This window comes from Python bivittatus, unplaced genomic scaffold, assembly GCF_059951505.1.
Source record: "Python bivittatus isolate LINGU-HERP-01145 unplaced genomic scaffold, Pbiv_v1 ctg000080_np1212, whole genome shotgun sequence".
Classification (NCBI taxonomy): domain Eukaryota; kingdom Metazoa; phylum Chordata; class Lepidosauria; order Squamata; family Pythonidae; genus Python; species Python bivittatus.
In genome coordinates, this window is record NW_028277035.1 from 42,546,571 (window position 1) to 42,570,420 (window position 23,850).

Consider the following 23,850-nt stretch of genomic DNA (forward strand, 5'->3'; position numbering starts at 1 on the left):
TCATTGTCCAACTAGGCTGGCTTGATTGATTGGTTATTTAGTTGGTTGGTTGGGACCCCCTTTCCCCATCAGGAAAAATTCTTGCCTCACCTCATCTCCCAGCCCCCTTAGGAGCCCAAAGAAGAGCATAGGTGAAACTGATCAAGAGAACAATGGGGTGTACAAAGTGCCAGGCTACTGCATTTTTTTTTCTTTCTTTTTTTTTATTTCTCTTTTCTGCAGAGTGGTGGTGGAGGGCAGTTGCTGTGGGGCACAGACAGCTTGGGGCAGGGCAGTGATTTTAACTCCTTGTTCACCATTTCAGGTCAGCAGAAGTAAAGACAATTGTACTGTAGAAGTGAAGAGCGGCTGTGTGGAAGCACTCTAAGCTTTAAGCATGAACAGGGAAAGTGGGGCCAGTATAGTAGCTTCATCTCACCATCATTAATATCACCTTCTATAGGTGTAGAGGGACCTCTTTTTCTATCACAGTTTATCTCTGTATTATAATCATGGATTTCCAAAATTTGAAAAATTGGGAGAGAGCCTGAAGACTGAACAAAGTGCTCCTTTGTAGACAGTTACTTTCCATTTATACAGAGTGATGAGGGGGAAGATGATGGTGCTAACGTGTGCAACCCTTCATCCCCTTCTCAGGTATAGAGCCTACATGCAAGAGGACTAACATCATCGGGCTATACTGGCCATTTGTGTAAAAATAGTGTAAAGTTTGCTGTGTATATTTAAGAACTCACAGACAGGCACATGCAAGCCCTGTGCTGTTTCTATTTATGCAGCAGTGAAACTCACTGGACCCACATAGTGATTCACTGACCACATGGTGGAGCCATCCCCACACAGCTTCATTTTAGGAGGCCATTATGTCCTTGGCATGCTTGTGTGAATGAGATTTTAGGATCAGATCATACATTATTCTCATCGTTAGATACTATTTAAAACAGACCCTGCCCTCTTTTAAAACAACTGCTGCTGCTGCTGCTTTGGCTCTAATGGACAGACCAACTGATGATGTGTATCTCTGCTATTAAATAACATCTTGTATCCCTGGTGTCTAAATCTTTTTTGTAAAACAGTTTGAAGTCATGGATCATTTGCCCTAGGAAGGCTTTTTCTTCAGTTTTTCCATGGCAATTGTAATGCATTCCTCTAGCTCACTTACAGATACCACATTACGTAATTGCAAAGTCAAATGTCCTGAAAGTATCCATTAATCATCACCTAGTTTATAGGCATTACATGACAGAGCTCTCCTGCTGTAAAGAGACCTTTTTGTCACATTTACTTATACTCTCCTAATGTGCAATCCATGGGCTTCCTTTGAGGATTATGTAGGAAGTACAATTAGCTGGGCTACAGGCCTGCTAACTGGAGCCAAGCACAGGTAGCATCTCAAATGGCCTTAAAGAGCTGCACTCACTCTTGATCTCTTTCAGTGCTCCATTCAAAATATTTTGATGGCTTGGAACCAACATGCTTGAAGGATTGCTCATCGGTGTGCCTGAATTGTGCAGGCATGGTTTAAGAGGCCCTCATACGTGTGAGATCTGAACATTGATTCTGTGGATCTACTAGGTTTAGCCTCAGGGTCAGGAGCTTAGTCCTTATTCTTCACAGGATCCAGATTTAGCTGGCTTGTTGTCTATCTCAGACTCTGAAGGGGCCACATCATCACACCATCCTACTGCTGTATTTTTTACAACAGGAATTCTCACCTCTCCTTAGCAGACCACTAAATCCAATAGACCCTCAGCCAGCCAAATAAGCACCTTTAGCAGAATCCAAGGAGGCATTGATCAGTCGCAAATAGCCATTCTTTGATGCCCAAAACCATTCTGCTAAATAAATCATTTTCCCCAGAATGGCAATAATGAAAAAGAAGGGATAAAAACATGAAGGCAGCATCTAGAAGACCTGACTTTTATCAGAGATCTGGGGAAGTAGATTCTAATCCGTGAAAACTTAGGCCTTAATACATTTATTAGAGGAGAGGGAATTCTAATTTTAGGTGAACGGGCTGGATCAAACCAATAATTCACAAGATATTCAATGTTTCTATATTAAATTCCAATATTCTGCTTCCCATTGCTTATATTAGGCTGCTTATGACACACAGGTTTCAGCAGATGGCAGCACCTGATAGACCTTGTTTGGACCAGAAGCTAAGCAGAACCAGATCTGTTAGGGCTTGAATGAAGACCACCAGGGAAAACCAGAGCTCTACATTAGACTGGGTAGTCTTTGGAAGGCTACCTTCTTTTGGAAGAAGACAATGACAAACCACTTCTATATTGTTGCCAAGAAAACTGTGTGGTTGTGTCCATGTAGTCGCCAGAAGTCAAGTTTGGCATAGAGGTGTTTTTACCTTTAGCATATGCAGATTGAGGAACAAAGGACCTATTTCTCACTCTTTCTGATTCTCTCTGTATCAACAATTCCAATTTTTCCCCTCTTTGGTTTTTAATATATTGCTTTGCTTTGCTTTTAGATTCTGCCCATAGTGAGTCTGCAGGGAACAAGAAAGGCAACTGACAAAACACGTATCACAACACAAACTCCACTCCTTGTAGTACTTGTGTGCAATATTATGATGCAAGTATGAAAAGGAAGAGCTTGTACTGTGACATCATAATAGCTTTTTTATCATTTTGGCATCACTGCAGCTAGGAATAGACATCTATTCTGCCCTCTGTATTCTTCCCCCCACCACCACCTTTGTTCCTTTTCTCTCTTCTTTATAATAAAACATCAGAATAAGTAATTCAATAGATGAGAAAGTGATAACTAGAAATGGTTAGTTGAGCACTTTGACAGAAGGGAGGGGGATAAAGCCATTAAGGTTTGCTGTTTTATGCCATCATCTGTATCACCAAGGAGGAATCAGTGGATTCTTTTGTTATCAGTCTCTCAACACATATTGCAAGGGAATAGCTACATAGCTAGAATGTATTATCAAAAAAGAATAAATGCACAACAAACAATTCATAGTTAATGTTGATATGAAATAGTGAAAGCACTGAATCATATGAAGGAAAGGCTGACCTTGCTTTTGTTTCTTAGATGCAGTTTGCACAACTCAGGGATATAGTCCAAGTTCAGCATTCTTTTCTGGATAAATTCCAAATATTTATTGGTTGGAGTCTTTTCTTTTGACTGGTTAGAACATCAAGGTCTTCTCAAGGCCATCAAAAGTGGAAATGGAAGATATTTGCATGTCTCCTCTGGACTCAGAAAGTCATGAGAGAGCTTCAATCATTTACAGTAACCTGCATGTGATTATGCAGAGAGGGAACAGAGAGTACAACTGGGAACAAAGAAGGAAACAAGCGTAAAATAAGATGTTGAGAGATCCATGGGATGGAATGAGAGAGAGAGAATTATGAAGAACCAAGAAATAAGATTTAGAATGTTCCATCAGTTGCAGAAACAGTGATGAGCTGGCCATGCTGGTTAGGCGGTGGGCTTGTGGAGAAAAAGAGGTGATAACTGAGAAAGAGGATTGAAGAAAGGAAAGAAGAAAGGGAAATAGAAGAAATAGAGCATACGCTATGGGGCATAGTAGGAGGGAAGAGAAGGAGTGGAGAGGCAGAGGTGGAGGCAGGGAAAGAGAGTACAGGAAGAGATAGTAGTAAGGCAGAGAGAGGAAAAAAGGGGGGAACAGAAAAGAAGTGTTACTAAGAATTAAGTTGAAATGAACATATTCAATTATCACAAAATAGTTTTTGTGTTCTTAGACGGTGAATCTTGGGTAAGTAAAAAAAAAAAAAAAAAAGGCTGCTAGAATGGTGTTAAAGTCAGTAATTCTCAAACTGGGATCCATTGCAGCCTTTCCATGGTCATCATCAATCAGCTGGCCAGGCCAGAGTCCATCTGCCAGTCCCTATCACTCAGTCCCTGCCTCCCTATCACTTGGCTCATGAAAATGGGATCAGTGGCTGAAAAGTGGTTCATAGAGTTGTGCAAGTACAAAACACAGTACAAACAGCAAAGCAAGTATTAAAATTCAGAAATTGACAATAATGAACAGGTTTCAAGTGCAGCGACTATGAGTCCACATGTGGCATGTTAAGTGGGACTGTGATCTTGTGTAAGCAATCCCAGAAGAAAAGTATAAACAGGAAATATGACAATTAATATTTAAAAATAGGATTTAATTGCACTGCAGATCCACTCATCCCTATTCCATAGTACTCTAAATTAGTACTAAGTGTTGTTACTATGACATGGGATACATAACACAATTCAGCTAGTAAATAAATATTTAGTTTAGAATGGATTTCGGAACAAAATGTGGTTTTAAAAGGCCTTTGAAATGGAGGTGATGAAAAAGCATACACAAATCACCTCACGTGCACTCCCATGCTCTTACGGATGACAGGAGGAGTTGTTTAATTGGGTCATCCTCGCACTTCCTGATCATTTATGTCAGTGTTGTCCAAACTTGGCCACTTTAAGATGAGTGGACTTCAACTCCCAGAATTCCCCAGCCAGCCATGCTGGCTGGGGAATTCTGGGAGTTGGTCCACTCATCTTAAAGTGGCCAAGTTTGGACAACACTAATTTATGTAGTGATCCAGGATTGCAGAAAGTTTGAGAACACCATTGTAGATTTCATTCCTAAGACTTTGTCTCCTGATGGGCTGGAAGTATATTGTTTACCCATGCTAGAGGAGGTTGAAAGATTTTAACCTAGTATGTCAGGGTCCTCTGAAAAAAATCAACTGGATGAGGACAATGAGTGAATCTGCCTCTGGGCTGCTGTATTTGGTAAGGCTCTGTGCCTGCCGCTTGAGCATTACCATGAGAGAGACACAGTCTGAGCAATGATATGGTCACAAGCAATGGAAGCAGGGAAGGAAGGGCTCTCCAACCACACAGCAGAAATCTTACTGCCTCTTCCCAAGTCTAGAGACAGCACTGAAAAAATTATCACCACCAGTAGCAACCCCACAAAAAGATACACTTTAGTTATGCATCTCCAGGAGTTCTCTGAAAGGTGGTGAAGGCAGCATTCAGGACTAAGCTGGGGATGGTAAGAAGCAAGTTTAGTCAACTGCCTTCTTTCAAATGAGTATCTTGGTCCACCATAGCACTCCAAAGGTGCCCACCAACAAAAAAGATTGGAGACTGCTACCAATTAAAAGACATTGGGTAGCCATGCCACCTTTTCCTTTCTGGCTTGATTTTTATTTGTAGGGAAAAGAGACAAAAGGGTTTGCTGAAACCCAGAAGTGTTATACATCTGGAAGAAATAATGCTCTCTGGATGAGGCAGTTGGATTGCCCTGTACAAGATCCCTGAATTCTTATAGAACTGCAAAGGTACTACTGCTGCAAAACTATTGTGGATTCATTGCCCTAAAGAAACAAACCCTTGAAAGCAAAAGTTCACTTCAACCTAACACATCCCAAAGGATATATTCCTCAGAAAACCAATAGCAGTAAAACAACCAAAACTTCATTTAAGAAAGCACAATGTACTGACTTTGGGGTTAAAAAAAGCACAGGGAAGCAAAAATGTAGCAGAGAAAATAAACGTAAGAACTAATTTCAACCTCAGTGAAGAATAGACTCAAGTTTTTTTCCAGAAATAATGGAGAAAATGGTCAAGATAGATATGGTCTCCACAGTTCTGAATATTAGTTATACACTGGCCTTATGATCAAAGATAGAATCTTTCCCTGTTCCTCAATTTTATTGCTCCTCAGAGGCTGAGAAAATGGCCAAAATGCTCAGAAAAAGAGGGAGCAGGTAATACAAGCATGATAAGGCAACACAAAATGAGAAGTTAACATGGTTAAATTGAAGACTGCAGCAGAATCTTTATACCACTAGTGGGGAACCTGTGGTCATCCAGATATTGCTGAACTTTAACACCCAAGGCCCTAACTAACAAGGCCAATGATGAGGATGCAGGGACCTGTTGGAGGTCAGAGCAAGGATTTCATGCAGTATTAGCACTGCCCTACAGAGGATCATTTGGGAGATATTTTGGACTATGGTGAGCCGGAGAAGATTTGGCTTCTGGTTTAAAAAGAATGCATCTACTGGGCAAGCCTAAAAGTAAATGTAAATGTTCTTTTCACTTGCTTTCTTCCTAACATATATTGAACACACAAAGAAGGAGAATAATACTGGTTGCCCCCGCTTCCATCCTCAGATCATTCAAAGTATGTGTGTAGGAAGTTTCCATGTACATGTAGCTGGAATAAAAGGGTTTAACTTATCCTATACTCCATGTTCTACCTTTATGACTGATCATCTCAAACAGCTTCTCCCCTTCAAGAAAGTATCAATAGGCACAGATATCACCCAACATCAAGAGAGCTTCAGTCAAGAAGATGTGAGTTTCTGAAATTCAAAGTCCCATCCGTATGGCAGGAAAATTATATTTCTGAAACTGTGTGGAGAGCAGCTTCCAAAGGGGGTTTTATCCCTATATTAAAAAGGGAGCGAGAGAGGTCAAGGAAAAGAGCTGCTCCCCTGAACACCTCAGGGGAGCAGCTAATGAAATGAGACAAGCCAAACCAATCTGCAGAGTGTACACGGCATGTCCTTGCATACTCCAGCTCTCCCAGACCCTGCCAACTAGGGAGTAGATAATCTGAGAGCCTACTCCATCCATTTACTGGGGTCATCATAATATCAAATGAGTTTGGGTGACTAATCTTGAGAGTGCAGTGCAGTTTGGTCTAACAATGCCAGCCAAGCTCAGCAAGGAAGGGCGCAGGTTAATCTCAGACAATGGCTGATCAAAAGACAATCTGGTGATTACAAAATCCAGGGTAAAAAAATATAATCAGCCTAAGTGTCTGCACGGGGGCTATATTTCCTTTGGTTTCTGAATTCAGTTTTTTAATTTCCTGCAGCCAAACAGGAATGTAAATATCCAAACCGGAAAAAAATGTTTTTAAATGGAATGCAGCATTTTGATTTTGCACAACACTGACTAGGGTGTAATTTAGATTTTCTCTATTCCCTTCTGTTGTTCAGAAGACAAAGATTTTTTTTAGAGGCTATTTAATTTATAGACTGTTACTCTTAATGGGTGCCAGCAGTTTTCTGTTTTTCTTACTTGTTTCATGCGGAGATTTTATATGCTTTAATGCCTTAATTGTCTTGATTACATGGTCTGTGAGTGTGGCTAAATAAATATTCATAACCAAAATAAATCATCTATTTGAACCACATTGGACATCACAAAGCCTGTTTCTTTCACAGGACTTGCTATAAGGTTAAGAACAACATTTTTGTTTGTGTCCCCACCTGCTTTTCTCCAAAAGGGCAATTAAAAAAACAACAACTACCATTTAGAAGACACGATCTGAATCCCAGTGGAGAAAACTGGAAAATGTCTACAAAATGTCTATAAAGGGGCTGCCTGAGCCCTTAACTCTTAACAATATGAGCTTCATATAAGTTGGATCCAGAGCTGATGTAAAGCTAAGGTGGGAGTTCTAATACAGTTATTAGATGGTAAGTCCCATCAAACTTAACTAGGCTTAACTTCTGAATACACAAACATATCATTTACTCAACGCACTGTGTCTTGAACCTGGCATTGCTACAATAGCTCTGCTCTTTGGTGAAGAAATTGAGCTCATTAATAGGAGTTAATGTCACATTCTAGTTCTGATCATAACAGCATTTCTACAGAAAAAAAGATGCATTCAGATCATGTTGCCCAACTTTCCGCAGTCTAAACAATCACTGTATTTTACTTTCTGTTTTAACTGTACTTCTGATTTTGGCATTTTGTGCCAAATATCAGCAAATGGGAGAACTACAAAGAAAATCTTTTCAGGGAGGGTTCAGCTGGCTTCTGAACTGCAGGTTGCCTACCCCTTTCCGTGATGGTTTAAGGGAAAGCAGGGGAGAAAAGAAAAAACAATACGATAAATCTTCTTTAGCTTCCTAATAAGAGTGATTGTTTATAGCAAAATACCGGGGGGAAGCAGCCAGCTGGAAGTATGAGAGGCCAAACTATTTCCCATCATTACTGTCACTGAAAGATGTTAACTGACAAATACTGAAACAACAGGGATAGGTCACAGTCAGTCATCTTCCTCTAAGTTCCCATTTTCTGAGTCTATAATATGTGCAAGAGCAAGTCAAAATAGGTCAGTTGACAGGCCACCTCCTGCCACATAATAAATGATATGACTAATATTTATAAAGGCACCATGCTTCCTAACTGCGTCCTATGGAAAGGAAAGCTTCCAGGTTAACTTACAAACTGACCGAGCCAAGTAGAGATGGCACATCCCTGGCAACTGAATAGGCATGAGATCTGCTCTGAAAAGAGAGGATATGTCCCTAGAGCATGGCTGTGCATGCTGCTGTTGAGATCACAAATGGCAGGGCTAAACTTAAGCAGCTTAGGGATGCACGACAAAAGAGCATGCAATGCTGAGAATTAGTTGGCTTGTCTGCCATGTTTACTGCTAATATGGGGAGTGTGGGATCTATTTATTTCAGAAGAAAAAGAACCTGTGATTCAGGAGAAGAAACCTGGCTTGAAACCCCGTCTGCTCTCCCCTGCTTACTTCACAGTACTCCACATTCAAGCTGTTTCCTCCCTATGTAGCTCACTTCTGGTTGCAGAGCTAGGCTGGGGGGTAGCTTGAAGCAAATTAACTCATTGTTCATGCTTGCTGGGGATAATGGAAATAGCATTTGGCAATGTCAGCTGGCAATAATATGCATTATAGTCCATCACATCTGGAAAACACCAGATTGGAAAATTGCTCATATACACGTATGCCTAAAAGAGAACCATAAACTATATGTAATACAACTTTGATAAACATATACATTAGTCCAACCCTACTAGTGGTACCAAACATGTGACCTTTGGGTTTCTGTCTGTCAAAAAAATAAATAAATAAATGTAGAATTCATTCAGGTGGTCAGGTATTTTTGCTCTTAGGGGCCAGAATAGCTTTAACTGAGTATCAATGTAAAACCTGCATTATAAAATCGTATGTTCTATCATGTATCCCACAGGATTGGAATGCTGAGGGGAGGAAGGACATTAAAACAGGCTCTGAACAAGACTCAATGATACTTAAAATAGGTATCTTCTCATAGTAGACATGGTAGCCATAGTAGATATGGTAGCCAAAAATCAGAAGGAATCTAGTAGCACATTTTCAGACTAACACGTTTTATTAAAAGGCATAAGCTTTTATGAGCTGCAGCTCACTTCATCAGAAGCATAGAATGGTTAAACTGATATAGGATTTAAACTGGGGTGATGTGGGAGTAACATCTTCTTCATTTGGATACATAGGAAAGAATCTCTTTTCAAATTCCATCAAGATCTCAACAACTTCAACCTCAACCTCAGCCTATCTGCAATAAAACTGAACACATAAACACCACATTAAATAGGAAATCTACAGATCGCCATGTATACCTATATGTTTTCAGTTTCTACCCAGAACACACCACCAAATCTATTGTCTACAGCCAGGCTCTGTGCTATAGCCACATTTGTTCTGACCCACTTGATAAGGATGCTCAACTGATGGAGTTAAACCAGGCATTTAGGAGACTGAACTCTCCACCCAGCAAGATCAATAGACAAATCAATAGAGGCAGTTCGGTTCCCAGGGAGGATCTATTAAAAGACAGACCACGAAAACAGAACAAGAGAACACCACTGGTTGTCCCCTACAGCTCCCAGCTCAAGCCTCTCAAGCACTTTATTAGTAAGCTACAATTCATACTGGCCAATGACACTGTAGTTTCTCAGGCACTGGGTGTCTGGCCCATACTTGCATATAGACAATCATCCAACCTGAAGCAGATTCTCACAAGCAACCAAAAATAAGAGCAAATTATCTTAAATGAGTACCACACCCTGTCACAAACCCAGATGTCTACTTTGCCTCCACATTTACATCAACAGTGCAATCTTAGTTCCCAATAACTTCACACACAAGATTAGAGGTACCTTCCCATGCTCTTTCTCCAATGTAATATACGTCATCATATTCCAGCAATGCCCCTCTGGGTTCTGCATAGGACAAGAGGGTCAGACTTTGTGCAAAAGAATTAATGGACACCCATTTAACATCATGACTAAAAAGAAAGACAAAGTAGCAACAGAGCATTTCAACCTCCTAGGACACTGTATTACAGATTTCAAAGTAGCTGTTTTGGGACAAAAATCTTTATCAGCAAAATTGCTCAGTTGCTGACCTCACATACATCAAAAATGTCAGGCTATCTTAGAAAGTCCTAGCAAACACAATGGGGTTTTAACACACTACAGTTGAATTGTTGTAACATGCCTCACATGTAATCTGCATAACAACCCTGTCTCCCTCCCCCTTCCCCCCCACCTCAACCCAATTTAAACCTTACATCGCTTTAGCACTCCATGCATCTAATGAAGGGAGCGGTAGTTCACAAAAGTGTATGTCTTTTAATAACATTTGTTAGATTGAAAAGATGTTACCAGACTCCTGATTTAAGGTAGATAAGTCTTCACAGAATAGTATCTTGGACTTTCTCAGAGCGATGAATACATTCTGAGGTTTGGCTCCCCTCATGCTGTAGCTCTACATCCCCAATCTGTCCTGGAACAGTCTCTTTGGCTTTGTCTAAAGCAGGACGGAACAGGTGTTCAGGGGACAGCCTGTAAATGTACAGTTTACAATAATGTTACTTGCCAGATTTCAACTTCTATTCTTGGGAGTTTGGTCATACTTTTTCATAGGTACTGAAGCTGGAAGAAGAGTCTAATTGTTCCCCATAAAGGCACTGAGCTACTGTTTTGGCTGCAAGCAGCTTATTTGCCAATGGAATATAGTTCCCTCCCAGGCTTTAGTATTACATATTATAAATATTAGAATCATTGTTGTGCCCTGTTGGACAAGGGAAGAAACAAGCTGGGCAGTTTTCCTTCTGGGTGATTGAAAAAAATTCTAGACGTTTAAATTATTTAACTAGTTCAGCTGCCTGATTGTCTATATCCCTGATATAAATCTTAAAACTGTTGAAAAAAATCATAACCTTTTTTTTTTTTTTTTTTTTTAAGTGTTGCACCTTGACCTTAAGAGCTCTCCTTAGCACTACATTATTTCCATGGACTCCTTGTCATCCTTCTGCATTTCTCCTGGACATAATTATAACCTCTTCTTTTTCCCACACTTCCCAGTTCTGCTTCATAATGGAGCTAGGTAATTCTGATTATCAGCCAGTCAGTCACAAAGGCTTTCAGTTGTATTTGCCATGAGAAAACAAATTCATCCAAGGATGAGATAACGCTGTGCTGAACTCTTCCATTCCACTCTGAATTACACCAAACTGACAACAGTAAAAGGCAGAATTCACAAATTATTCATCACTGTAATATGGTAATAAAACATTTGTCTTGGATCCACTTGGGGATGCCAGATAGATGGATGGACAACTTAGGTAAGGAGCCATCTAGAATTCTTCTGAAAACTGCAAAGGAGAACTCTTCTCTGTTACCTCCAGTCTTGTATTCCAATCAATTTCCTTCTCTTCCATTGTCTTTCCAGCAGTCATTGCTTTGATTAAAACTCTAAAATGCTACTTGTCAGTGAGATGGGATGTCAGCTGCAGCCAGGGGAATGCTTTCAAGTTTGACTTACAGTACATCCTTTTCCAGCAGAAACACTAATGCCCTTAAACATTTGCACACTCACATTTTGGGGGACATAGATGCTTAGCTGCAAAATATTATATATACATTTATATGTTCCTAGATTGTATTTTTATTCCTTTTTTGTTCAATAGAACAACTCTCATTGCTTTCCATATGTCTACTGCAGGAAAAATAATTTTAGACTAGCTTCTCTCAACCTAATGCTTTCTAGATGACCACCGTCTGGAAGGTGTCAAGCAGAGGAAAACTGGGTTAGACTGGGTCAAAAAAATCATGCAAGAGATATGCCCATACTTTACTAGATTTAACCCATCACTACACCTCAGCCAAGCAACTTTCTGGTCCAATAGATAGCAAACTATATCTTGGTCTACTATCTGCTTTGAACCAGGATACTTTAAAAACTCAATGATGCATCCTCTGCATTTCTGTTCTAGTTCAGGTAAATATTTTCTTCTACAATTTTTTTCTATCAGTTCCTATTCAATAGCATGACAAAGAATTTCTTTAAAAACAATTGTTTTTTCAGAAATTCTGGTGTGTAGGGTCTGGTGCGCATGCTTCGTGATGAGGTGGCCAAGAAGTGTGTAGTCCCATCTTCCACTGGAGAATCATCCCTCCGGTGGACTAGAGCCTCCCCAGCTTCCTATGTGTTAATTAAAGGAAGAAATTATGGGTAATAGGGCTAAAACATCATTAGGCTTTTATTTATTTCATTATACACAAAATAGGGTTTACTTCCAAAATACAGTGAAGCCTAGGATTCTGTTCATCATTCATTTTAGTTAGCATTGATTTGAATCCATATAGAATTAGGGCTAAGGTTAGGGTTAAGCTAATCATTAGCAGCTTTTTCTTGATGGGATTAGGTTAAACACATCAAATCCGGTAGGTGTCATGACCTTGGGACACCTAGCATCATGTGGGTTTTGTTTGTTTACTTTGATGACATCACTGATTAAATAAACACTTTGTTAAAGTTAGCATAAGACCTTGTTAAAATTAACATACACTATTACTACTACTACTAGAGCCAGTTTGGCGTAGTGGTTAAGGCACCAGGCTAGAAACCGGGAGAGTGTGAAACTAGTCCTGTCTTAGGCACTTAGCTGCTGTTGACTCTGTGACAGTCTTTCCCATTTCTTCAGACTTCCTCTGTAAAATCTCAGGTGTAATCCCAGCAGATTGGCCAGCCAACGATTCTCTCCTCCCTTCTTTATCTGCTTTCCTAGTAGTAACCATCTTTCTCTATCTTCATCTATGGTCCAAAATAGAGAGACATCCAAAAAAAAGGTGAAACTTTATTTTTCTTCTTTTTTCATAAAGTCTGTGCATTTTCATGTCGGTCCCTTAAGCTCTCTGTATTTCTACTCTCTATGCGCTTTTACAAAGATCCCTTGTCTTTTTTGTTTAAAAATGTCCACCAGTTATTTTCCTCAGAGAACCCAAACAAAGCGCTTTCCCATGGAGGTATGAACTATTTATTTAATTAATTCAAAAGAATTTAGAGTAAACAAAATCCATAAAAGCACCACTGCTCCCTTTGTCCATTTAAAAACTTTTATAATCCAAATCCTTCATTTGCTTTTTGCTGCAGGTTAATTTTTAAATTCTTGTAATTTTCCCTTTTCCTTTTCTGCTAGTCACGCCATAAGCTATAGGAACACTCATCGGGTGGTCCAATTAAACTGCTGCTCTGAATATCTCTTTTAGCTTTTAAACAGTTATAACCCAATGTGTTTTGGAAAGTGGAGCTTGGTCAGACCCAGTGTCCATTAAAGGCTCTGCTGAAGTTGTACGTCTAATCTTCCTTTCTTGGCTCCTGGCACTGTATTTGTGAGGTGCCTGCAGACTAGCGCCGGGTCCTGCAGGCCTCCTCATGAGGAGCAGCCATCCAGAGTGCATGTGGGCAATTTCTTCGGCTTCTCCTTATCCGGAGAAGCTCTGACCTGGGCTTCTCGCCTGATCACAGTTCCAAACTCAGTGTCATCTCCGCTATTTCAGAGACATGTTAGTCCGCCATATTCCCATCCGGAGGTCCAAAACAGTAGGGTGTTCTGGGCAGTCATCAGGAGTTAACACTGACTTGAAGGCACCAAAAAAAAAAAAAAAAAACCCTACTTAGGAATAAGTAACCTGCCACTTTTCAGATGTATTTGACCAATCTTATGGATAATAATAGTCATAGTTCAAATCACCTGCAGTAATCTAGGATGGGGAGGTTTCTAGGGGAATATTGCCCCAAACATATTTTCTTCCAAAGACCTTTTCACAAAGCACGAATCACCTAACCGAAGCTAGAGTTATCCAGACTTTTACGGGTTAAAAGAGCCATTAGAAAAGACTTAAGCCTCAGCCATGTTAAAGCCCAGAAGGAGACAAAATGCTAATCCTTTTGTCAGCCTTAATTATACCCTAGAATCCAACTCAGCAAATATGTCTTTCTGCCACTGCAGGCAATCAGCAGCACAGCACGAAGACAGAACTAACAGGAGACAGGACAGACATAGGTAGGAATCTGGCCTGGCTAGCAGTTATAAGGTTGGGTTTGGGGGCACAAGGGTTTTGCAGGCAACAGGCAGCTTCTCACTCAGACTTGGTCTGCGCACCCATCTCATAACACACATGCTAAATGGCAGAGGAAAGGTTTCGCTTTCAACTTCCTACTATAGCCTCCTCCATATATTTCCAAAGGTAGTGAACTACAATTCCCATTATTCCTAGCCAGCATGCTGGCTGATGATGTGGGGAGGCCTTGGGATTGAGGAAACCTGACCTACAGTGTGAAACTAACAGTGTGGATGTTAGTGCAACTAACTTCTAGGGGACTCCATGTACTAGCAAGGTACAGCTTTGCAACTGAAGATCAGTTATTCAACTCTGCTTTGGAAAGGATGGCAAGGCCTATAGTAAAAGAATGATAATAACTATGACTTATTAAACCTTTTATAAGCTTATCCAAATTACTGAACACCATAACAAATACTTATGCTTTAGTTCAAGATTTTTATACAATTAATAAGAACTTGAATTTCTCAATCTTGAAAAGTAATAGTCTGGTTTTAATATACTCAGCAGGGACTTCCACCTACTCTTAGATTAGTAATGAGTATATGAGAATGTGGAGCTATATATTACAATATAAATATAGAGCCAATGGCAAAAAAGCAAAGCAAAATTAAGTTGAAAGCTGGATAAGAAACTTTACTCCATGTTGGAGATAGGCAGAGGGTATAATAAGTAGTTCTGCCTTGTGCTGGGGTAGGTTTTCACAGCCAGTGCCTGTTGGACAGTGTTTAGTGGCCGTGGTCTAGACAGCATATTTTCTGATGTTTCATTGACAACGATGGCTGGCATCTTCAGAGGCCAGCTAGTCTGCTATGTGAACCATAGGGAAGTGAGCAGGACTGACTGGGCTCCTGTCTTTATAGCCAGGTGACCTGACTTCTGATTGGTCTTTAGCTGAGCTGGTTTCAGACTGGTGCAGGTTGGTGAGGGCTGGTTTCTGATTAGTTCTTTGTACCAATCCTGATTGGTCATTTTGGTGGTGCTGGTTTCTGATTGGTCCTTTGTTCATGCTGGTTTCTGATTAGTCATTTTTGAAGTACTGATTCCTGGTGTATTTTGGTCTGTCACACAGCTACTAAAGGCACCATAACTCTGCTACAAAAAGTTGTCAGTCTTCTTTGTACCTATGTATGTGAGAAATTGACATTCCGTTAATTTTCTTGTATTGATTAATTTGTAAGAACTAGAAGCCACCGCAAGAAATACAGAAATGTAGTAAAATAGATATGTATATGAGTATATGAGTGTAACACTCATATTAAATGAAATTATGTACAGATGCACAAACCAAAATATAATATGAGGCCTGTCTAAGAAACTATGTGAACAAAGCAACAAAAAATATAAAATAAGAGTAGTACCTGCAACAGTACATTATAACAGTAAAAGACACACATATATTGTTCCTCACATTACATTCCTTCCCTAGAGTTTTCTATTTTCCTTTGATAGTCAATCAACATTCAACAGGTATTAAGCATGCTCAATCTTAATTGGTCTTTTTTTTAATGCAGACATTTGCCCACTGATAAGATTTCTTTTTTGCTATTTTTTTTTCACTTTTTCCAAACCACAAGATTCTTATAAGTCTGCTGATACTTCTTTTTATCTTGGTAGTACTATTTTGGTTACATAACCAGGGTTTGTGTTACTCTGTAGACTGGCATTAATATATGGTCATGAGTTCAATAACAATAAATCAAAGTAAGTGTATGCTTGTAGTTACTTGCAGAACCAAAGATAGTAATTGTACTTGATTGATTAGAGGAGAGTGATCTGATGTATTGGTGGTGTTTGAATAATGTCCCAGCAGCTAAACTGCAGGCAAGAGGTTAAACTTGGGAGATGAAGTTAAAGACTTCATTTCCTTTCAATGACACAAATTGTCAAAGATGTAGATTTTTCTAGTTTTTAATGTGACCTGTCCATATCAAGACCTTGATAAGTTTGTTGAATTATTGTGACCATGGGTTGCTTTCAGATCCTGACAATGGAAGAGAAGGAGGAAGTTGGAGTGGGTGGGTGGTCCCTCTTCTAGCATTCATATGCACAGTTCTCAAATGGAAAGTCTGTGCATTGCATCAGTGACAGTTACCCCATCTTCACATGTTCAATGAAGTATGGAGAAAATGTGAAGAGAACTATGATTTACAAAAAAGCAGAAGGCACATCCAAAGAAAGTTCATCTTGGGGAGGAAGGTAAATTGGATGTCAAAATAATGTGACATTTTGCCTAAAGTTGTGAAGAAACTGTCTGGCCTATTTCAGGGACTGGATCTGGAGCTTCAGAAATAGGTTGTCCTAATTCAGAACAACTCAAGGATAATCCCTTCTGATTCAGTCCCCAGATCAGACACAGGTCTGGAAAAAATGGACTTCTTCTCCCAATATGTAGCAAAGGGGAAACATACAGTATATACCCAAATTCTCATTTTAAACAGAACAGCATGAAATATGGAGGAAAATGTAGCATTTTACACAACCAACAATATATTTTTCTTTCCAGCACAACGCCATCATTTGCATTACCCCACACCTCCAGAATGACCAATCTGAGGAGGGTTTTCACTTAGGTTTGATCCATCCACTCCTTGTGTCAATGACAATCTACACCAATTAATCCTGATCTACTTTGGAATTCATGTTGTCTCTAAATTCAAAGTTAGCTATTGACAGCTGTTAAGCTGAAGTGAAATAATTTTTTATGTATTACTTTCAGAATGAAATCATTATGCATTCAAGATGGATATCTAGGGACCAGGTCACTAAAATATCTACTTTGCGCTGGAGATTAGACAAAGTAGCATCAGTGCATCTTGCAAGTGCCTGCCTATACTGTACTATGACACATCTAGCCAATTCTTGAATTCTGCTGGCAGGGAGAGAGGAAATTAGAAGCATTTGACATTAAAAAACAACAAGAGCTTCTAAGCAGTAATCATAATCTGAGCAGTAAACACTTGGAACTTTAGCACTAGTATCTTAATTGTTTGCATTCATCTTAGCTTTCCTAAATGATTATAGAAGAATTTGTTCCAGGCATGGAGATTTTTTATCTTAATATGAGCCTAAGTCAGAAGTAGAAAACCCATGACCTTTCAGATACTGCTGGAAGATGCTGGAAGTTATTCAGCAACATCTGGAAGGCTTCAGGTTTCCCACCTTTGCCCTAAGTAACAATTGTCAATCAGATTAACCATCTTAACTCAGTTTCCTCCATTAGCCCCACCAAGAAAATACCATCCAGCACATTCAGAGAGCAGGAAGCTCTCTAGAGATTCATCTATATCATTTAGGGCACTTCAAAAAAGATAAATATCCCTGCTCTGGAGAGCAGGAGCAGGTAGTATGTATGCATGTACAGGTAGTCCTCAGCTTATGACCATTCATTTAACAACCATTCAAAGTTGCAATGATGCTGAAAAAAGTGACTTATGACTGGTCCTTGTATTTACAATGGTTACAGTGTCCTGGGATCACCTGATTACCATTTGCGACCTTCCCAAGGGTCTTCCAACAAGCAAAGTCAATGGGGGAAGCCAGATTCATTTAATGACCATGTGATTTGCTTAACAACCACAGCAAAAAAGGTCATAAAATTGGGCACAACTGATTTAACAACTGCACTGCTTAGTGATGAAAGTTCTAATCCCAATTGTGGTCATAAGTCGAGGACTACCTGTATGTATTTGCTATAGCTTGAATGCTGTCTCAGTTTTAGATTCAAGGTGGCTCACATCTATAGGACAAGAAAGGCTGTATAAAGAATATTCCATTTCAAGCATCCTTTGTAGTTAGGTCTAATCCATCTCAACATCCATTCTGAAAGATGAAGTAGCATCGAGTGGTGAAATCCAATGCTGTAACAGAAAGAAACATATCATCAAACCAAAAGAGGAGTGTTGACAGATGCTGATTAAGCACAATGCTAACTCTGGTGATTAATTTCTCTGAAAAATTACTACCATATTTTACCAGCGTGAGCAAAGTTCCTGTTTCATTAACTTAAGCTTTCCCTGGTAATTCCTCTACCATCTGTAATTCTTTGCACCGCAAGCAAGAAAAAGAAAGAAAGGAGAGCCTTCACCTCAGAAGCAAATGGAATTTCTGACTGTCCCTTTGCTCCTGTTCACTTCTTCCAAGTGCTTTTGGCTCCAAGTCCTCAGGAGAGGGCAGTAGCTCAAGCCAACAAACGTGCTCTGCTTGTAGCAAAGGTTTCAGTCCCTGGTATCTTTAGACAAGGCCAGGAAGGATTTTTGTAAGAAGCAGCAGAAAGCCAATCTAATCAACAGAGCTGGATGAACTGAAGGACTCTGTCAGTAGATGACCCTTCTTTTTGCAAATAGGCCTGCTTATGTGGATGAACTGTTTTCATGCTTGTTATATAGTCCAGGTTTCTCTTTGGTGCCAGATCTTGGATTCCAAGATCGTCTATTCCAGTCCTGGCAAAAAGTCACAAAACTACTCAGGAAATTAGAATTCAGTGATCTGCTAATCCACAATAATTCTGTATGGCTAAAGAAAAGCTATTTAAAGCATCTTTCAGTGCAACTTTGTCAGGCTTGGAGAAGAGCCACATCTGGGAAACTTTGGGAACTCAGACAAAAGTTCACACGGGCTGGGAATTCTGGACGTTGCATTCCCAGCATATCTGGAGAGGGGTGGGTTGGAGACCATTGCTAGAGAAGAGCCCCATGCCCTCATGGTCATCCCTTCACTTTTGCTCTTGTTGAAGAATTTTTCACTATCCCCCATAAAGCCTCCCTTGCAGCATTTGTGCCTGACAACAGTAAACGGGTGCTTCTGTGCTTGAGGTCCAATGGCATTTCCTCTCTGCAAGAAGACTCTTTTGGAAAGCCTGGTGAACAAGCCATTGCTGCATGTGTTTCTGCATAGGAGTGGGTTTCCTCCAAGAGACAGCACCAAGAGGACCTGGACCTCCAAACCCTGCAAGCTGGAGAGAAACAAAAAAGCCAAAGCTTTTGCTTTTATGCTCTCTTTGTAAATTTCCAGGGATATTTGCTGAAAAATCAGAGGCTGGGCTGCTGGATATTGGTTGAAGCTAGAAGCCTTTGTTTCATGTCTTTATATGCATTGCGCATTCTCCCTTAAGAGGAAGCTGCTCGATCTGCAGGTCGACAATATCCATGTCAAAAATTGCTTCCAACAGCAGTGAGTTTATTGGAATAAAGAGGAAAAGTGGCTTCAGGATCTGGTTAGGAAACTAGATGCACTTCTTGGGGATTAGGCAGAGAAGTCTGGTTCAGAAAGCCACGCCATCTCTAGCATAGCCAAACTCTGATGTGTTTTTCTAGCAATCCTGCACAAAAAAGCATATATCATATGTGATGTCTCCCTTTAGGCTCTGGTAATACAAGGCAAAGCTAGCCAAAAAAACAAAAGAAAAAAGCCTTCCAGACAGCCTTATCGCACACCACCACCAACCTTTTATTCTTAATGGAAGTAATTTTTCTGTTTCATTTCCTTTCCCCTCTGGAAATGAATGTGGCTTTCTATGCACAATATGAAACTGTCCAAATAAGTAGTCCCTTTTGGCAGATCTTTCTCTTCTTCCCTCACTAGCACAAAAAATAACATTTTGCTTTCTTCTCCCGCTCTGCCAAACACCCTTCTATATATACAAAAAATCGGCATAACCAGAGCTGGCATTAGGCAGAGTATTATGTTTGATACCTTGGCCATATCCACAAAAAATGCAAAGTGTACCTTCTTGAAATCCAGCAACAGTTCAGCTTTCTGATCACTTATATATCACATAATGAAACACCATTCTTCCACTCAAAGATCTTCCATGTGGCCTATCCATACTCCTTACCCAAAATACCTTCCCCTCCTTCTCTCCACAAATCATCCACCAGGAAAACTTCAGACAGTCTTATACAAAACTTCAGTCCACTCCAGTGAACCAATGCATGGAAATTGCAACTAATCATGCAGTGTGGGATGCTCGTGTATTCACTATTCCAATCATGCTGTTCCTCTTCTGTCATTAGTTTTCCATTCCAATAATTAGTTGGTGTTCCAGAGCCACTAAGCATCCTCACTCTTCATTAGATCGCTTTTGTATTGTTCCTGCTGTTTTGTGCTTCCTTAATGCCCTATTATTGTATGCTTTCCATCTGCAGATTTTGGGTTCTCCTAGGTTTGAAGTGGCCTACATCGAATACTGACAGATGATCAACACTGAGATGTTCACTTGAATGCCACCCTACAACAGGTCACATTTTTCAGTCCAAGCTTTATTCTAAACTATTTTTTTTAAAAAGGATTCTTGCAGCTCAGGTTAATGCTAGTCTGAAAAGAGGCATGGTTACACATTTAAAGAGGCTCATGGTAGACATTGGAGGAATATTTACTAATGGGATCCTTTAAAAAGGGTCTGCAAATGCAGGTCATTTTTTTTTTTTCAGATAGTGCTGACAGAAGTGTTATAGGCTTTTCCTTATATCAACTAGGATCTAGAACCATACCATTAGCTTTGCACAACCAGTGGAGTTGCATTTTTCTGGAAGCATTCCCTTGTATTTCACAGGAAATATCTCTCCAAACCCAAAAAAGAGAGCTTGGGGCTCCACTGTACCACAAACTCTTTAACTCTCCTCCTAATTGGATGTAGGTGATTTGACCTCCTTTCTAAGGGTAAGATGTGCTGGGTGGGGAATTCTGGGTGTTGAAGTCCACACATCTTAAAATCACTGAGGTGGAGAAACACTGCTCTACAATACATTTCCTCAAATAAATCTTTCTGTTATATACTTGTAAAAACTGCTTCACTAATCATTGCTCAAGTAGATTCCCTCTCTGACAAAGGCTCAGACACTGTCACAAATACTTCTACCTCCAATACATCTAACATTGCTTTTTCCTGCTACAGGTTTTGTTTTGGTTTTGTTTTTTTAAAGCTGGAGGTGCATCAAATTGTAAACAATCACTTCTCATCAGTCTTCTTTTGTTCATCATTTCTTTCATTCCAGTTGTTGTCCTCCTTTCTGAGGTCATTTTAATGGCCATCCTACCCCATACATACTGTAACCGACTCAAAGTCTAGCTGACTAGGCTTGGTTTGAATTCCTGCAGAATGAAGGTGGGAAGCCCACCGTACCTGCTATCCTGTTCTGTGTGGAAGCTTTGAAGTCCTACAGTTCCCATCCACTTTTATATCTTCTGAAAAGGGTTGGCTGGTCCCAGTTTGATACTCTTCTCATGCCTCCTAGTCTTAATCCAGTTCATATCACTTGTTTTGAGAACTGGCTCATATTGGATCTTCTTAAAGACTACCATTCTGGGGTTTGTTTGTTTTTTTCAAATACCCTTCCATCCTTCAGCCTCTTTTAACTGCTTGGAGTGGTTCCCACATACTCCATCTGTCATGCCTTTCCATTCCTACCTTCACTTAAGTACATGGCTGAAAAGATGATAGATAGAAAAGTACATGATAACTACTAGTAATACTGCAGTGAAGAGAAGGGAAGGACCAGTTCAAAGCTGTTCATACTCAATCCAGCATGCCTTGCTCATTAGCAGTACATATTGGATTGCACAACTGTGAGCATCTTTGCCAACATATTGTAGGTTACACAAGTGACTTGAGGGTTAAGCAATGATTGTGTGGTATCAGTACTAAATTTCACATTACCTGATGTTCATCAGCCCATGTGTGTAACGTATTCATGGTTACTGTTTAGCACGGCAAATCCTTAGGCTGTTTGTTTTTAATCAAGTATCTGAGAAGTGCTCACAGGTGATGTCAAGCCTCGGGTCTCATGTTCCCCAGGTTGGTACAGCTGGGCAATCAAAACCATTCCACTTAAAGTTCATCCAAGCTTACAGTCTCTTATTTCACGTCTATCAGAAGCCAATTGACAAAGCCTCAACATCTGCTTCAGGCTCTGCATAAGGCAACAGTAATTAAATACAAGAGGGAGAAATGAATAAATAAAGAAGGGACACAGTCAGGCATTATCTACCAAGCTTCGCTTCATACACTGAATAATATGTTCAACATGTGGTAGTCCAGCAACTGCCAGCTGGCTCTTGGGACTATTAATTACTTTCTGTAAAATTTATTTCCCCTTAAAACTCTTTGCAGCCATTCTTATATATCATCCTTTTGCTTGACTGTACCACTTCAGAATGTCTCCAGGATAGTTACATTTTTTTAAAAGAAAGCTCATATCAAAACTTCCTTCTCATGACAGGATGACTATCAGATAGAAGGCCACCGCGGAGACATTTTCAGACAAATTATTCCCAACATGCACCATGAATAGCTCTCAGTTATTACCTTGGAGCAGTGTTTCTCAACCTTGGCAACTTTAAGATGTGTGGACTTCAACTCCCAGAATTCCTTGCTAGCTGGGGAATTCTGGGAGTTGAAGTCCACACATCTTAAAGTTGCCAAGGTTGAGAAACACTGCCTTGGAGGAAACCATTATAACAGCCAGTATGGTTAAGATATTGAACTAGGAGCAGGGAGACCCAGGTTCATCTCCATTCTCAGCCAGAGAAACTGACTGGGTGATTTGGGGCCAGTCACTCTCAGCCTGTGAGGGTTCTTTACTTTCCAAGAACTGGACACACCACAGTGTAGCAAACTGGTATCCAGTGCTTTATTGCAGCACATACATTCCCCACCAAGAGATTATTGGTCTGAGTTAACTCCACCCTTCTAGGACTCACAAGTTGCTGTTGCCACATAAACATGTCTTTAGTACTCAGTCCTTTATACTTAGTCTTTTAATACTCAGTTCAAACAAAAGTCTCAAAGTCTATAAAGTAGCATGCATCTTTTGCCTTTTTCCAAAAGTTCTTTCACTAGTTGGGATGAGATGTAGCCTCAGTGTGGTTGTTCCTTCTCTTGTTGCTACTGAGCTCCCGCCAAAGCTGCAAGCAGGATATGCTGCTCACTGTAGCTTGCGGTCCTGGCAGTTGACTAATAGTCCTCTTGCCTGCTTATAATAGCTATTAATCTCCAGACATCACCTCCTGCTTCCTTGCCTGCTTGCTATTTTCTTATCTCCTTTTCTCCTACCCGCACACACTCTGTCTTAGCATTTACTTTTGTAAGCTAAGGTCTTAGGCGGGGTGAAGCTGCCTCTGGATCTCTGTATGTCCTTGAAAATGCTAGGGTGTGGCTCAATTATCACAAGCAGCTGGAACACCAGCTTGGATGCTTGTAAGTAAAGTTGTGAGTTAATGAATGAATGTATGAGGGAAGTGGGGGTAAGAAATGTTTCTGCCTGGCTGCAGCCACTTTTCAACTTCACTCCCTCATGCAGCCCCACCATCTTACAGGTTTGGGTTGTGGAGCAAAATACAAAAAGGGAGGGTTATATAAGTCACCCTGAGTTCCTGCAGGATCTGTAAAATATAAATGTAAGAAAGAAATAAAGAACCTCAATCAGAAAGGTAGGGAGTCAAGATGGAAAGAAGAAACGTTATCTGAGATTCTAAACCTGATTTTTAGATATAAGAGGGAGGAAGACTTCCTTGTGATGGGAGTGAGAAGACTGGTGGAGCTGGAAGGTAGACATGCAGGTTTTTTGTCTGAAGAGGAAGGCTGTATTTGCCTTATATGAGCATGTTTTATTCAACCATTGTTTATTCAGTTTTCTAGGTAACTAA